Source organism: Heterocephalus glaber, unplaced genomic scaffold (assembly GCF_053883595.1).
Source record: "Heterocephalus glaber isolate CG9 unplaced genomic scaffold, H.glaber_assembly_v1.0 deba00001572, whole genome shotgun sequence".
NCBI lineage: Eukaryota > Metazoa > Chordata > Mammalia > Rodentia > Bathyergidae > Heterocephalus > Heterocephalus glaber.
This window is the reverse complement of record NW_028258357.1, coordinates 2,036,227-2,054,124: the sequence shown is the minus strand read 5'-3', so window position 1 is coordinate 2,054,124 and position 17,898 is coordinate 2,036,227. Positions and strand designations below refer to the sequence as shown.

Sequence of the window (17,898 nt, the reverse complement as noted above, 5' to 3'; positions counted from 1 at the left end):
CATAAGTGAGACACAGTTGTTTATAGAGTTCATCCTCAATTGCACAGGATCAGAATGTGATTTAGTAATTTGACAGTTCTCATCACTTAACATTAGCTATGGACATACCATTGATTAGGGCATCACTGACTCAAGTACTAAGGTAGGTGAACATGGAAGTGAGGCTCATCAGCTGACCCTGCCAAGGGAGCAAGTTTTATCTTGTAAAGATAAAGCTAGTGACAAGAGGCTGATGCAGTCCTGATATACTTAGGTTGCCAGAGGAAATTATCCATGCTGTTACTCAAAATATTAGTGTCACTATCATCTTCTGGAAAACAGACAGCAAAGGTAACTCATATGTGTATTACTTTTAGAAACAATGTAATTATGTATGTAACTACTTCTCCTAAGCTTATGGGTAGTAAAATAGAGGTTTTCTTAAAACAAAAGTAAAAGAAAATGCATGAAGTTCTTGTGACTTTTTCTATTGCATACCTATTCATTGACTAGTTAATGAAGATATTAGAAACTGCTACTATCTGAGTAGTAAAATTGACATATAAAATATTACATTCAGTTCATATCCACTCTAAAACTGAATATTGATAACATATTACTTATTTCATTTGAATTGTCATTTGAAAATTTTGTATTATGTAATTCAAATAATCTAAAGATGCTTTTATTTTTCTCCATTAAATAAAAAACAACAAAAGGGTACAATGTATTTTTCCTTTATTTGTTCTTATTCTTTTAATGGTAATTAGTTACTCCCTAAAGGTACTGATTGCCACAGAGACATCTGTGTACCTAATGTTTCTCTGTGCTTAGCTGAGAGAATAAAGATAATTTTTAAAGGCAATGTGGCTATTCTTATATAGTATTAGACTTACATTATGTGAATCACCTCTATTGCTTAATAAGAATCTTCTTGTATCTTCTATGCATTTGGCATTAAGTATCATCAGGATTAGGTAGGGTTTGCATTGCATTTTTGGCATGTTTTAATTACAATTTGAAAGAAGTGTAATTGTTAACTCATTTCTTTCAAACTTAATTGCTACAAATCTATACACTTTTAAGTTATAGGAGATTTTACTAATCATATACTTATTTTGAAGAAGAATTTGAGGTGGCTTATAACATGAGACATAAAGTATGTCAATAATAAAGCCATTAAAGAAAAAAATGCACTCTAAAGTGTATATAACTCAAAGGAGAAGAACATGACAGCAAAGTAACTTAGGAGATAGTTGTTAGAATCAAGCAGAATTGAGCATAAATCTAATTTTGACTGTCCTAATAACTAAGGCAAAAAAGAAATAAATTAAATGTTCTTTGGAGGATATCATCCTGTCATAAAAAAGTGAACAAAAATTAATGTACAGCAGACCTCAGGTAACATAAGCTTCTTAATAATGTCTTAATTGAATGTCCAGAAACATCCCTGTACTACATAGATTAAGACTCCAGGACCAGTGGAACAGATTAGAAGATGAAGAAACAACTCCAGACACACTCAGATACCTCACCTTCGACAAAGGAGCCAAATACCCTCACTGGAAGAAAGATAGCCTCTTTAATAAATGGTGCTGGAAAAATTGGGTTTCAACTTGCCATAGATTAAAACTAGACTAATATCTCTAACCATATACTAAAATGAAATAGAAATGGATTAAAGATCTAAATATTAAAACAGAAACACTAAACCGGCTGCAAGAGAAGCAGAACTCTTGAAGACATTGGCGTAGGAAAATATTCCATGTACAAAACCTCAGTTGCCCGTGAACTAGCACAAACAATCAACAAGTGGGATCTCTTCTTACTAAAAAGCTTCTGCACAGCAAGACAAACCACCAACAGTGTGAAGAGACAATCCACAATGTGGGAAAAAATTTTCACAAGCTGTTCCTCAGACAAAGGTCTACTATCTACAATCTATAAAGAACTTAAAAAAAATCAGACCTCCCAAATTCAAAGACCCAATCCAAAAATGGGCATCTGAAATGAACAGACATTTCTCACTCAAAGAAGTAGAAATAGCAAATAAGTACATGAAAAAATGTTCAACATCACTGGTCATTTGAGAGATGCAAATGAAAACAATGCTGAGATTCCACTTCACTCCAGAAAGAATGGCTGCTATCATGAAATCAACCAATAACAAATGCTAGCAGGGCTGTGGGGAAAGAGGAACCCTGCTCCACTGCTGGTGGGAGTGAAGACTGGTACAACCACTAAGGAAACCAGTATGGAGATACCTCAAAGAACTAGGATTGGAAGTCCCATTTGACCCAGCTATTCCCCTGCTGGGTATTTCCCCAAAAGAATTAAAAGAATCATACCACAATGATATATGTGCACCCATGTTCATAGCAGTGGTTTGTAATAGCTAAAACTTGGAAACAGCCCAAATGCCCATCAACCGGACACTGGATAAAGCAAATGTGGTTTTTAAATAAAATGGAGTACTACTCAGGCATAAAGAATGAGAAATTAGCGACATTTATAGCTAAATGGATGCACATTGAGGTGATATTAAGTGAAATAAATAGGACATGTGTAAATATTGAATAGTTTCTCTGGTGTGAGAAACTGAAAGTGTAAATAAAGACTAAAAGGTAAAATAGATAATGTGAAAATAGGAAGAAAAGGGGCAACAGGGAAGGAGAAGTGAGAGGGGTAGGGGAAAGGAAAGAAGGGAATGGAATTAATATGAGAAAATGAAAAAATGGAAACAGTTTTTGTAAATAGGGAGGGATGGAGGGGTTGAAGGGAGGGCAGGGGAATGGGGGAAAAATAAGAACCAAGATAGATTACATAAAGGTACAAATTTCCAACAATGAATGTCATTATATTGTATACCTAAAATGTACCAATAAAATTTAAAAAAAAAGACTGCAAACATTTCCAAACTCTAAACCCTGTTTTAATGTATCCTTATCCAATCAATGCTTGAGGAAAGGATCACAGGACATAACTTAAGCACAGATCTTCCCAAAGGGATATATTTCTACTTTCCTTACTTTACTCTATTTTTTGTAGCTTATGATAGTTTAGTTGCTAGCTCACATGATGTTGAGAACCTGAAAACAATAACAACAACAACAAACAACAACAATCCCCTCCCGCAAAACCCCAAACAACTTTCTTTTGGTTGGATGCAGTCTGGGCCAATTCACTTGTCTTAAAAGGAACATGGCCTGAGAATTTACTCTCATTTGTGCCTTCAGCTGGGTGCCCTTGTGAGGAGCAAACAATGTAACCCCACATGGTGCCCCAGTTGATGAAGTGCTGTGGAACAAGAACTGCATCCATGCAGGTATTTGAAAGAGGTCAAATGAAGCAACTGGGTGTTCTTTATTAACTGGGGTGGGAGGAAGATAACTGAAAATGAAGTACAAAGGTTTACTGAAGCAGAAAAAGCTTAGTCATGAATAAACCTATGAGTTAGCCAAAATCATGAGTGAAAAATTATAGAACAAAGAGTGAAACAGTTTGTAGTTTAGGAGCTGTATCACTATAATGGTGAATTGAAAAACACCTACTGCTGAAAAAATAATTAATTCAGTCACTAGTGCTCTTTTGAATTCTGCTTCCAGTTAACAAACTACATTCTGATAAGCCTATGCTATACATCTTGTTCTGGGTCCTTGTGAAGCCAACAGATTCCAATCTTTTATATAACTATATGTATTCCTGGAATAACCTCCCACGAATTACTGACAAAGCCTAAGCACATTTTAGTTATTTCAATCAAGTGACTACACAGCAAAATCCTTACTTTTAAAAAATGTTGATGAAATTAAACTATTTAATAATTCTGATAATGCATCTCTACTGGGATGAAATATCACAGATAAGGGTGTAAAAGAGGAATAAAATTCTTTATGGTGTGACTTGACATAGGAATGAGGAATTAACCCATAATTATTACAAATAACAATGTCCTTTGAAAGAAGGTAGAACATATAATGTGTCAACCAAACTGAGAAATTTGGAGAATAAAGTGGAAGTGTTATTCGTTATTAGGAAAGTACAACAGATACGAAGCAGGTCTCTGTGGGATAAGCGAGGACATATGCTCACTGTACTTTTAAAAACCAACCATCCAACCAACCAACCATTTGAGTATTGAGGTTTTCCACCTGGCTTTTGACAGGAAGCAAAACAACAGGCATTTCCTTGTTTCTTACCTAGAAGGTTAGTTCTTGAGGAAAGGGAACTGTGTATACATATCACCTAACTTCACATGAAGAATTTGATTTTGTAAATTTTTTAAATTAACACTTTGAATTAACATGTTTAAGACATACATTTAAAAAATACATAGTTTATGATTCCCTGTAGATCATCAGACTCAATCATGTTCAGGTAAAGAAGCTTCTATTTGTAATATTTTATAATCTAATAATTATTTCCCAATAGTGTCTAAACCCTTGAGGCAAGTTCAATTTTATAATCACTCACTCATTTAAATATTTTTATGATCACTCATTATGTGCCAGACACTTTGCTGGTTATGATGATAGAGAGATGATAAGGAAGTGGTGTCCTTTTCCTCATTGCACCTCCTAGAATAATGGTGATTTGGAACAAAGGACAAGAAATTCTTGTTATTCCATTTACTTCCTGTAACTTTGAAATTTCAAAATCAGAACAGTGGTTAAAAGTCACAACAGTGATTAACAGCTCCTCAAGGGAAAAAGTCTGCTCAGTTATTTCACTTGTTTTGTTTTTTGGTACCGGGGATCGAACTTGGGAGCTTGCACTTGCGAGACAGGTGGCAGAATCACTGAGCTAAGGAGCTTGCACTTGCGAGGCAGGTGGCAGAACCACTGAGCTAAGTCCCCGGCCCAGTTGTTTCATTCTGAAGAAATCATTTCTCTATGTCAGTGGTGCTGAACCTATAGAACGCATGCCATAGTGGAATGTTTGTATCGACAGCTCTAAAATGTTCACCATCACTGGGTTTTTTCATTGAGTCTTTTTTTTTTTCACACTTTATTAAATACTTTTATTGGTACATTGTAGGTATACAACACTTACATTTCGCATTGGGAATTGTACCTTTACATAATGTATCTTGGTTCTTATTTTTTCCCCATTCCTAGCCCCCCCTTCACGCCCTCCACCCTTCCCTATTTACAAAGACTTTATTTCCATTTTATCCATTTCTCATCATTTTTCCTTTCCCTTCTTTTCTTTCTCCTGCCCCTCCCACTACCCCTAACACTTTGGACCTTTTCTTCCTATTTTGAATTATTGATTATTCATAATCATTGGTACATTTTAGGTATACAATATAATGACATTCATCATTGGAAATTTGCACCTTTACATAGTCTCTCTTGGTTTTTATTTTTCACCCTTGCCCAGCTCTCCCTTCAAGCCCTCCAGTCCTCCCTATTTACAAAGATTTTGTTCCTATTTTTCCATGTCCTCATATTAATCCCATTCCCTTCTATCCTTTCCCCTAGCACTCCCACTTCCTTCTCCTTGCCCCTTTTCTTCCTATTTCACATTACCTATTATACATTTTAGTCCTTATTTATGCTTTCAGTTTCTCACACCACAGAAACTATTCGGTATTCATACATGTATGTCCTATTTATTTCACTTAAGAGTATCACATCAATGTGCATCCACTTAGCTATAAATGTCTCTAATTTCTCAATTTTTATGGCTGAGCAGTTCTCCATTTTATAAAAAACCCACATTTTCTTTATCCAGTCTCCAGTTGATGGGCATTTGGGCTGTTTCCAAGTTTTAGCTATTAGAAACTGTGCTGCTATGAACATGGGCACACATATATCACTGTGGTATGATTCTTTTAATTCTTTGGGGAAGATCCCCAGCAGTGGAATAGCAGGGTCAAATGGGATTTCCAGTCCTAGTTCTTTGAGGTATTGCCATACTGATTTCCACAGTGCTTGCACCAGTCTACACTCCCACTAGCAGTGGAGCAGGGTTCCTCTTTCCCCACAGCCCCGCCAGCATTTATTAATTTCATGATAGCAGCCATTCTTTCTGGAGTGAAGTGGAATCTCAGTGTTGTTTTCATTTGCATCTCTCAAATGACCAGTGATGTTGAACATTTTTTCATGTATTTATTTGCTATTTCTACTTCCTTGTCTGAGAAATGTCTGTTCATTTCAGATGTCCATTTTTGGATTGGGTCTTTAAATTTTGGAAGTCTGATCTTTTTAAGTTCTTTATAGATTTGAGATAGTAGACCTTTGTCTGAGGAAGAGCAGGTGAAGATTTTTTCCCACATTGTGGGTTGTCTCTTCACACTGCTGGTGGTTTCTCTTGCTGTGCAGAAGCCTTTTAATAAGAAGAGATCCCACTTGTTGATTGTTTGTGCTAGTTCATGGGCAACTGAGGGTTTGTTCATAAAATCTTTTCCTACACCGATGTCTTCAAGGGTTCTACCTAACCTCTGTTCCAACTGGTTCAGAGTTTCTATTTTAATACTTAGATCTTTAATCCACTTTGATTTTAGTTTAGTGCATGGTGAGAGATACAGGTCTAGTTTTAATCACTGGCAAGTTGAAGCCCAATTTTTCCAGCACCATTTATTAAAGAGGCTATCTTTCCTCCACTGAGGGTGTTTGGCTCCTTTGTCGAAGATGAGATGGCTGAGTGTGTCTGGCATTGTTTCTGCATCTTCTAATCTGTTCCACTGGTCCTCAAGTCTGTTTCTTTGCCAGTACCATGCTGTTTTTATCACAGTAGCTTTGTAGTAGAGTTGCAGGTTGGGGATTGTGATACCCCCTGCCATGTCTCTGTTACCTAGAATTGCTTTTGCTATTCTGGGTCTCTTCTTGTTCCAAATGAATTTTTGGATTGTTTTCTCAAGGCCCATGAAGTATGCTGCTGGGATCTCAACTGGAATTGCATTAAATCTATATAGCAATTTTGGAAGTATGGCCATTTTCACTATATTAATCCTTCCTAGCCAGGAGCAGGGGATGTCTGTCCATTTTCTGATATCATCTTCAATCTCTCTTTCAGAGTGCCATAGTTTTCAGAGAAGAGGTCTTTGATTTCTTTCTTTAGGTGGATTCCTAGGTATTTCAGTTTTTTGGATGCTATTGTGAAAGGAATTATTTGCCCTATTTCTCTCTCAGTGAGTCTGTCATTTGTGTAGAGGAAAGCTACTGATTTTTGTGTGTTGACCTTGTAACCAGCTACTTGACTGAATTTGGTTATTAAGTCTAGAAGACTTTTGGTGGAGTTCTTGGGGTCTTCTATACAGAGTATCATGTCATCTGCAAATAATGACAATTTGACTTCTTCATTACCTATCTTTATTCCTTTTATTTCTTTCTCTTGTCTAATTGCCATGGCTAATGTTTCCAGAACTATATTGAACAAGAGTGGCAATAGTGGACATCCATCCTTGTCTTATTCCTGACTTTAGTGTGAAGGATTTCAGTTTTTGACCATTTAGTATGATATTGGCTGTTGGTTTTTCATAGATGGCTTCTATCAGTTTGAGGTAGAGACCATCTATTCCAATTTTTTGTAGGGTTTTTATCATAAATGCATGTTGGATTTTGTCAAATGCTTTTTCTGCATCTATGGAGATAATCGTATGGTTTTTGGCCTTGGCTCTATTGATATGGTGTATTACATTGATTGATTTTCATATACTGAACCATCGCTGCATCCCTGGGATGAATCCCACTTGATCAGGGTGTATGATCTTCTTGATGATCTTCTGCATTCTGTTTGCCAGTATCTTATTAAGGATTTTTGCATCTATGTTCATTAGTGAGATTGGCCTATAGTTCTCCTTTTTGGTTGGGTCCTTCTCTGCTTTGAGGATCAAGGTGATGCTTGCTTCCAGGAATGAATTTGGGAGTATTGCTTCTCTTTCAATTTCATTGAAGTGTTTAAACAGCAGTGGCAGCAGTTCCTCTCTCAATGTCTTGTAGAATTCAGCAGTGAAGCCATCAGGGCCCAGGCTTTTCTTAGTTGATAAGTTTTTAATTACATTTTCAATTTCATTGGTTGATATTGGGTTGTTCAGAATTTTTAGGTCTTCTTCGTTCAACTTTGGTAATTCCTATGTATCTAGGAATCTGTCCATTTCTTCTGTGTTTTCCATCTTATTGGCATATAGGTTCTGGAAGCAGGTATTGATGATCCTCTGGATTTCTGCTGGGTCTGTTGTAATTTCACCCTTTTCATTCCTAATTGCATGGATTTGGGCCTTTTCTATCCTTTTTCTGATAAGGTTGGCTAAGGGTTTGTCAATTTTGTTGATTCTTTCAAAGAACCAACTCTTGGCTTCATTGATTTTTTTGTATCATTCTCTTAGTCTCCATTGCATTGATTTCTCCTCTGATCTTTATAATTTCCTCCCTTGTATGAGCTTTGGGGTTGTCCTGCTCTTCTTTGTCTAGAAGCTTGATGTTCAGCATCAGGTTAATTGGGCTTGTTCTGTTCTCCTAATATGCATATTCACTGCTATGAATTTCCCTCATAAGACTGCTTTCATTGTGTCCCATAACTTCCGATATGTTGTACTGTCATTGTCATTTAATTGAAGGAACTGTCTGATTTCTTCTTTAATTTCCTCTGTGACCCACTGGTTATTCAGAAGTGCGTTATTCAATTTCCACACGTTTATGAAATATTTTGAGTTTCTTTTGCTCTGGATCTCCAATTTCATTGCACTATGGTCTGATAATATAAAGGGGATAACTTCAATTCCTTTGCACTTACTTAAACATGTTCTAGGTGTGAGTATGTGTTCAATTTTTGAGAATGACACGTGCAGCTGAGAAGAATATGTATTCTGATTTTGTGGGGTGCAAGACTGTAAACATCTGTTAAGTTCATTTGTTCAAGAGTTCAATTGAGTTCTAGTATTTCATTACTTATATTTAGTCTAGTTGATCTATTTGTGAAAGTGGGGTGTTGAGGTCCCCCACTACAACTGTATCAGTGCATACATGACTTTTCATGTCCATTAGTATTTGTTTTATATAGTTGGGTGCACTAGTGTTTGGTGCATAGATATTTATGATTGTCATCTCTTCCTCTTGGATTCTTCCCTTTACAAGGATGTAGTGTCCTTCTTCATCTCTCTTAATCAGTGTTGGTTTGAAATCTACTTGATCTGCAAAGAGGATAGCTACTCCTGCTTTTTTTGGGGTTCCCGTTGCATGGAGTATTGTTTTCCACCCTTTAACTTTCAGTCTATGAGATTACTTTTGAATTAAGTGTGTTTCTTGTATGCAGCATATTGTTGGATTTTGCTTCTTGACCCATTCTGCCAGTCTATTTCTTTTGATTGGTGAATTGAGACCATTAACATTGATGGTTATAACTGAAACGTATTGACTTGTCATTGCCATGACTTTTTCTTTTTGTTGGGTTCTCCCCCTTTATATTTAATTTCTTGTCATGCCAGATGGGTTCATTCTGCTTTGCTTCCTGGGGTTGTGATCCTCAATGTCTGTTCCTAGGATATTGTGTAAAATTCTTTGGAGTGCTGGTTTGCTATTCACGAAGTTCCTAAGGTGCTCTTTGTCCTGAAAGTATCTTATTTCTCCATCCATTTTGAAAGATAGTTTTGCAGGGTACATCAATCTGGGTTGGAGGCTGTTTTCTTTTAGGGTTTGGAGTATGTCACTCCAAGCTCTTCTTGCCTTGATGGTTTGTGTTGAGAAGTCTGCTGTGATTCTGATGGGCTTTCCTTTGTATGTAATTTGTTTCTTTTCTCTAACTGCTTATAGAACTTTGTTCTTCTGTTGAGTTTCTGGAATCTTAACAATTATATGCCTATGTGTAGATTGTTTTTGATCAAGGCTATTTGGAGTCCTATGTGCCTCACTTATCTGTATGTCAGGCTCTTTTCCCCTGCTTGGGAAGTTTTCTGCCATCATTTCTGTGACAAGATTTTTTATGTCATCTGCACTCTCTCCTGTTTCTTCATTGACTCCAATCAGTCTGATGTTATTCTTCTTTGCATCATCTAGCACCTGATGGATTGATTTCTCATGTTCCCTTATAATTTTGAAGCAATTTTTTTTTCCTGGTCATTAATTGCAATCTTATCTTCTATATCTGAAATTCTGTCCTCACATTGGCTCATTCTGCTGTGTAGACTTTCAGTGGAGTTTTTCATGTCCTGAAAATCTATTTGCATCTGTTTTTTGGATTCCATTTGTTTCCTATGTTGGGATTCCATCATGTTCCTGAGCTCCTCTCTAGATTTATTAATCATATCTTGCACTAGGAGCACAATTTCTCCTGTTATCTGAGAAATTATTTGTTTTCATTTTTTCCAGATCCCCTTTTGTTGCCAGTTGAGTGGGTCCAGGTGGTTGAGTATTAGAGTGTTCCATTTCATTTCCCTTTGGGGTTGCTGTAGGTGATCTGGAAGTCTGGTTTTGAGACTTATTTATGTTTTCTCATTTCGACTGGTGGGGGGGCTGTTGGCACCTGCATGGATTACCTCCTCTGAGCTGGGAGAGGTGGCACAGGGGCCGGGAGCAGTGGTATGGATGGTGGCCCCAAAGCCCTTTCCTGTAGGCTGGGAGCAGCGGGAGGGATGGTGGCCCAAAAGCCCTTTCCTCTGGGCTGGGAGCAGCGAGAGGGATGCTGGCTGGGAAACCCCTACCTCTGGGCCAGGAGCAGTGGGACTCAGTACCATGGTCTGGTGGTCTGGTGTCCTCTGCGTCTTTGTAGTGTGGAACCAGGTGGCTGTACGGGCCAGGGGGGGGGTTTCAGTGGATTGTTGCCAAGGCGTGGGCTGATTCAGTGAGTTCCGCATGACTCGCAACCTCGGTAGTGTGTGCACAGACCTGCCTGTCTGCAGAGGGCTGATTTGGCATGTTCTGTGTGACTTGGGACCTTGGTAGGGTGTGCGCAGACCTGCCTGTCTGAAGCAGGCTGATTTGGCGTGTTCCCTGTGACTCGGGCTGACTTTGTAGATCTTAATGAACACATAAAAGTGTGGAGTCTAACAAAGACAAATGAATTCTTTAGGAAGGAATAAAAGAGATCTGGCTAATACTGATCTGTCCTTTTCAAACCTTGGGGGCTGTAAATCACCGGAGGTTTGATAAAACATAAATTCTAACTCAGTAGGTCTGTGCTGGAGCTCAAATCCCACACACAGTATCTCCTGGAAGTTGCGGGGCCTGCTGGTCCTTGTCCTGCACTCCAAGTTGGGAGTCCAAACAGCTTAACCAGGTACACAAGAGGGAATGATGTTAGGTTGTTAGGGATGAAGAAGGAAAATGACAAGATTCAAAAGAAATACAACAAATACAAGTCTGACTCCCAGGCCTACTCTCCAACACTGCAAATGACTTTTCTCATCTCTATTGTCCTATAGTACAATGGAAGGTATGAGACTGGAATGGGTTTGTAGAGTTCATCACTTACTGAGCAAGACCAGGAAATAATGGGACATTCATGAGATACTATAGATAATTCAAGTGTAGGTCTTGGGGGATTTCAAGTCATATTCTAAAATGGTAAAAGCTTAAATGAGATTAAAAACTGGAGGCCAACTTGTGATGAGGGGTTTAACCAGTAAGAACAGAGACTTTACAATCTTCCTTCCGAGTATATAGTGAAAGGCTATGAAATAATCACCTTGTAAAGATATCTGGACTCCCATGTTTATTACAACATTATTCACAATAACAAAGATATCAAACTAACAGTTCATCAGTTAATGTATTTGTATATATCAATCTTAAAAAAAGAGGGAAATCTTGTCATTTTGCACCAAGTAGTTGATGTTCTGCCACAATTTATTGGTTTTGGGGGTACAAAGTTAGGCTTAATTATACTGTGCAATCTAAACATGCTTCTTACATAGATCTAGATGATGATTGAAAAAAGAATCAATCTTAAGTGATTAAAGTTATTAAAAAATGAGAGATCAAGGAAGAGATCACTTCCAATAGAAAGTTTCCAAAATGTAAGAATAACATAACATAGGAACTACTTATGTCCCCTCCCCATCCTCACACTTCCTGGTATAACATGTAAAAAGGCACTTTAAAAAAAATATGGAGTTTATAATGGAAATATTAGATGACTGAAAATGGAATCACTAAGATCACACAAGCTTAAAGACTGGTTAGCTGGGGGCAATTTTGTCAGTGTCTGGAGACAGTGTCTTTAAGTTTAACTTTTGTTCATTATAAACTGTTGACATCTAGTGAGTAGAAGTCAGAGATGCTGCTCAGTGTCCTACAGTCCATAGGAGAGTCCTTCACAAAAAAGAACTATCCAAATGTCAATGGTGCTGAGTTAGAGAAAGCAGGCTCTAAGAGAAATTTTCAATGTTTTCACAAATCACTACAGATCTGATGCATTACTCTATTAAGCTGAGTTTGAGTCACTTATCTATCCAGGACATGCAGCTTTGGTCTTCTCTGCAATGATGATTTGTCTGGGAATTTTGATTTCTTTCACATTTAATATGATTTCTTGTGACTAAGAATGTATCCACCACATTGCAAGAGATTTTCTAGATTATTCACTTGCATGCATAGTTTGAATATGAGATGTGTTTTAAAGGATTATAAATATATTGATGTATTCGCCACATACCCAATTATATATAAATACTTGTTAAAATGATTATAAATTTAAAGATCTTTTAAAAGTATTTTAATATTTAAATGGTATAGACACTTTTTAGTATTTAGAATTTCAGGTAAAAATCTTTTTGAAACAAAATTATGCACAAATCTCTTTTTATTGTGCTTATGGGCAAAACTTTCATTTTAGCACCAATATGTCATTATATAGGAGTAAAATATTAAAACTTTATTAAAAAATAAGTTTGGTCTCAATAACTTTTTCTACTTCTAATCACTCTGTCCTGATAGATATTATTTCAATATCTCTTGCTTAAAATTAAGACAAAAACCCCTTCCTTAGTTATACTTATCCATCTGCTTCCTTTCTCTAGCTTGTCTTTTTTCACATCTTATCATGTCGTTTAGTCACTTCCTTTTCTAATGTCTTCTAGCTTTGGTTTCTTGGCCCCCAATAATCCCACCTTACTCAACATATTTATTTTAAATGCATTTCAAGAGTGATTTTTATGAAAAAAAAAACAGTGGGGCACTATTATTGTCATTATCAAATAAAAGTACTTTCATTTAAGACTTTTACACAGTGATACTTATCTATATTACTCCTTTTTTCTTGCTTTTAATTTTATGAGTGGTGCTTAAGGGTTTGACCTCTATGTTTACAGCCTATATTCAAGTTCCAGCTCTATCACTTGCTAGCTCCCTGAATCAGGAAAAATTACTTGCCTTTTTCTCAGATTCTTTCTAGATCATTTAATTTTGTATAATGAAAGTATCTACCATGTTTGCTTTTTTTTAAAACAGACTTTTTTTTTTAAAGAACAGTTTTTCAACAGCAAAACTGAACTGAAAATATTGAGTACTCACCTACATCCTGCACCTACATATGCACAATCTTCCCAATTATCAGTATCTTCCACCAGAATGACATTTCTTATACCTGATGATCCCACGCTGATACATCATTATCATCAATTATCACTGAAGTTTAACATTAGGAATCCCTCTTGGTAGTATATATTTTATAGGTTTGGGTAAATGTATCCACTATTACAACATCACACAGAGTTATTTCACTGCCCTAAAACCCACCCTTCCTCCACCTTTTGGTTATCACTGATCTTTTTACTGTCTCCCTGGTTTGATTTTTTCAAAGACAAATCCTACAGTATGTAGCCTTTTCATATTGGCTGCTGTCACTTAGTAATATGCATTTCAGTTCCCTCCATGCTTTCTCAAGGGTTTAAAGATCACTTCTTGTGTAATGTTGAATATTTCACTGCATAGTTGTAGCACAGTTCATTTATCTATTCACCCACTGAAGAACATTTCAGTTCCTTTCAATTTTTTGCAATATGTATAAAGCTGCAATGAACACTCAAGTGTAGGTAACTGTGTACATACATTTTCAGTGCCTTTGGGTAAATGCCAAAGAAAGAAAATTGCTGGATTATATGAAAGAATATGTTTGGTTTTCTAAGAAACCACCAAAATCCTTAGAGTGGCTGTAACCATTTTGCATTCCCATCAGCATGAATGGGACTTCCTGTTGTTTCAGATTTTTGCCAGAATTTATTATTCTTAGTGTTGTGGATATTGGAGTATACAGGCATCTTGCTGATATTTTAATTGCATTTCCCTAATGACAAACGACCAGGAGCATGTTTCGTATGCTTATTTGCACTGGTACATCTTTCTTGGTAATGTCTTTTGAGCAGTTTTAAATGGTTTCCTTTTTCATTGTTGATTTTAAAGTTCTCTGTGTACTTTAAATTCAATCCCTTATCAAATACCTTTAATAAATATTTTATCTGTGGCTTGTCTTCTCATTCTCCTGTTTTCTACAGAGCAGGGAAATTCAATTTTAATGAAATACAGCTTATCAATTACTCTTTCATGGGCTGTACTTTTGGAGGTGTTGTATATGAAGAGTCATTTCTATACCTAAAGTCATACAGATTTTCTCTTTGGTTATTGTCTAGAAATTTATAGCTTGTACTTTATAATTAGGTCTACAATTCATTCTGAGTAAGTTTTATGAGAGATGTAAGGTTTATGTCCAAGTTCATTTTTGCATGTGATATCCTACTGTTTGAGCTCCATTTGTTAACAACACCATCTTTGCTCCTTTGTACAGTTTGCCTCATTGTGAAATATCACTTGACTATATTTGTGTGGGTCTGTTTCTGGGCTCTCAATTCTGTTCCTTGCTCTATTAGTCTAATATCTCGCCAATAGCAAACTATCTTGATTACTGTATCTTTATAGTAAATCTTGAAGTTGTACAGCAAGTCATTTAACTTTGTTCTCCTTTAGTACTGTGTTAGATAAACTGGGTCTTTTGTCTTTCCATATAAACTATAGAATCAGTTGTTGTCCAAAAACCAACTTTTGGAGATTTTGATTGAGATTGCATTGCATCTATAGAACAAACTGGGAAGAAATGACATCTTGGGAATACTAAATCTTCCTATCCACAAATACAGAGTATCTCTTATATTTTTTACTTGATTTCATTCCACACAGTTTTGAAGTTTTCCTTATATAGATTTTGTACATATTTTGTCAGCTTTAATCTAAATATTTCATTTTGAGTTCAGGTGCTAATATAAATTACGTGGTGTTTTAAATTTCAAATTCCACTAGTTTATTTCTGGTATATATCAAAGGGACTGACTTTTGTATATTTTCCCTATATCCTACAATCTTAATTTAATCACTTGATTGTTCCAAGAATTTTTTTTTGATATTTCTGATTTTTTATATTATACCATCTTGAACAAGGATGGTTTTATTTCTTCCTTCCCAATGTCTTTTATTTATTTTTCTTGTCTTACTGCACTAGCACGTACTTATGGTATGATGTTGAAATGCAGTGGTGAAAAACTACATCCTTACCTTGTTCCTGATCTTAGTGGCAAAGTTTTGAATTTGACACATTAAATATGTTATATAGGTTTTTGGGTAGATAATCTCTATCAAGGTGAACAAGTTTCCAAATGTTCCTAGTTTACTGAAAGTTTCCCTCCTTCAGGACTCCCCCCACTAGCCCTGCCATGAGTGTTGGGTTTAGTCAAAGCTTCTTACATCTACTGATATGATCACATGATTTTTCTTTATGCTATTTACTGCTGAATAACATCAACTGATTTTTGCATGCTGAACCCAGCTTGCATACCCGAGTTATATCTTGTTTGAAATCTATGACTTTATTTAACATTTCTTGCATGGCAGGTGCACTGGTAACAAATTCTTTCAATTTTTATTGACTGAGAAAGTATTTTGCCTTCAGTTTTAAATAACAATTTCACAGGCTAAAAATTCTATGTTGGCAGTTTTATTTTTCACTCAATGTTTCAAATACTGCACTCTACTTTTTTATTGCTTGTTTGCATGGTTTCCAAAGAGAATATGGATGTAATTTTTATCTTTCTTTCTCTATACATAAGGATTTTTTTCTTTACCTTTAATTTTCTGTAGTTTGAAAACATTTGTCTAGATAAAAATTCTTTTTTTTTTTTTTGCTTTATGTTCTCTGAGGTTTCTGGATCTGTAGATTGATGTCTAATAGAAACGTGAGAAAATTTCTGTCATTATTACTTCAAGTATTTCTTCTCTCAGTTTTCCTTCTGATAACATTATATGTGTATATACAACTTCTGTAGTTGTCTCCATCCTTGGGTATTGTGTTCTGTTTTTTATTCTTTAGGTCTTTGTTTTCTTGCTTTAAAGTTTTCAAAATTTCTGTTGATATATCCTCAAACTCAAGAGTCTCTTCCTTCAGCTGTGTCCATTGTACATCAAAGGCATTTTTCCTTCTTTTATAGTGTTTTTGTCTCTAGGATTTTTTAGTTTTAAGAATATTTTTGCCTATGAAAAGACTTTATGAACAAAACCTCAGTAGCATGGGAACTAGCAGAAAGAATCAACAACTGTGACCTCATCTTATTAAAAAGCTTCTGCACTGCAAGAGAAACCACTAACAGAACTAAGAGACAACCTACAATGTGGGAAAAAATTTTTAGCAGCTGTCCTTCAGACAAAGGACTAATATCTAGAATATATAAAGAACTGAAAAAAATCAGACCCCTCAAATTCAAAGACCCAGTTCAAAAATAGGCATCTGAAATGAATAGACATTTCTCAGACAAAGAAATAAAAGCAGCAAATAAAAATATGAAAAAATGTTCAACATCACTGGTCATTTGAGAGATGCACATGAAAACAACACTGAGATTCCACCTCAACCCACAATGAATGGCTGCTATCAAGAAATCAACCAATAACAAATGCTGGCGGGAGTGTGGGGAGAAAGGAAACCTTCTCCATTGTTGGTGGGAGTGCAGACTGGTGCAACAACGGGGGAAATCAGTATGGAGATACCTCAAAGAACTAGGGCTAAAGGTCCCATTTGACCCAGCTATTCCCCTGGTGGGGATCTTCCCAAAAGAATTAAAAGAATCATACCACAGTGATATATGTGCACCCATATTTATAGCGGCACAGATTGTAATAGCTAAAGCTTGGAAACAGCCCAAGTGCCCATCAACTGGAAACTGGATAAAGATGTGTTTTTTTTTTTTTTTTATAAAATGGAGTACTACTCAGTCATAAAGTATGAGAAATTAGACATTTATAGCTAAATGGATGCATATTGACGACATACACTTAAGTGAAATAAATAGGACACACATGTGTAAATACCGAATAGTTTCTCTAGTGTGAGAAACTGAAAGTATAAATAAGGATTAAAATGATTAAAACGAAAAATTGATAATTTGAAATAGGAGGAAAAGGTCCAAAGGGGTAAGGGAAGTGAGAGGGGAAGGGGAAAGGACAGAAGGGAAAGGAAAAATTATGAGAAAAGGAAAAAATGGAAACAGTCTTTGTAAATAGGAAAGGGTGGAGGGGGTGAATGGTACACAGGGAATGGGGGGAAAAAAAAAAGAACCAAGATACATCATATACAAGTACAAGCACCCAATGATAAGTGTAAACACATTGCATACCTAAAATGTATCAATAAAAGAATTTAAGCAAAAAAAAAGAATCTTTTTGCCTACTCTGTCCACCTGTTCTTGCATGCTGTCTACTTAATCCATTAAGAACTTAATCCATTAGAACTCTTAGCATATTAATTACTGTTTGAAATTCCTAGTCTTACAATTCCAACATCCTTGTATCAGATTTAGTTATAATGTTTGCCTTGTCTCTTTAAATTGTATTTATTGCCTTTTGGAATGACTTGCATTTTTTCCTTGATAGCCAGAGATATAAAAGGAAGGGTTGTAAATAGCCCTTAAAGTGATGTGTGATAAGATGTGGGGGAAGGGGA

The 17,898-nt window shown here is 36.0% G+C and overlaps 1 protein-coding gene across 15 annotated transcripts in view; it reads right to left on the bottom strand.

The window, feature by feature from the left end:
• The window catches only part of Mettl25 (methyltransferase like 25), a 244,640-nt gene that overhangs the window by 132,817 nt on the left and 93,925 nt on the right, over positions 1–17,898 (bottom strand). The window contains exon 10 of one of the 15 annotated variants that reach the window (XR_015443630.1): positions 4,453–4,556. The exons of 13 other annotated variants lie outside the window; for them this stretch is intronic. The gene's annotated coding sequence lies outside the window, so the exon portion shown is untranslated. Of the gene's footprint in view, positions 1–4,452; positions 4,557–17,898 lie in introns of those variants that run through there. One more of the 15 variants, XR_015443632.1, reaches the window with a different exon arrangement.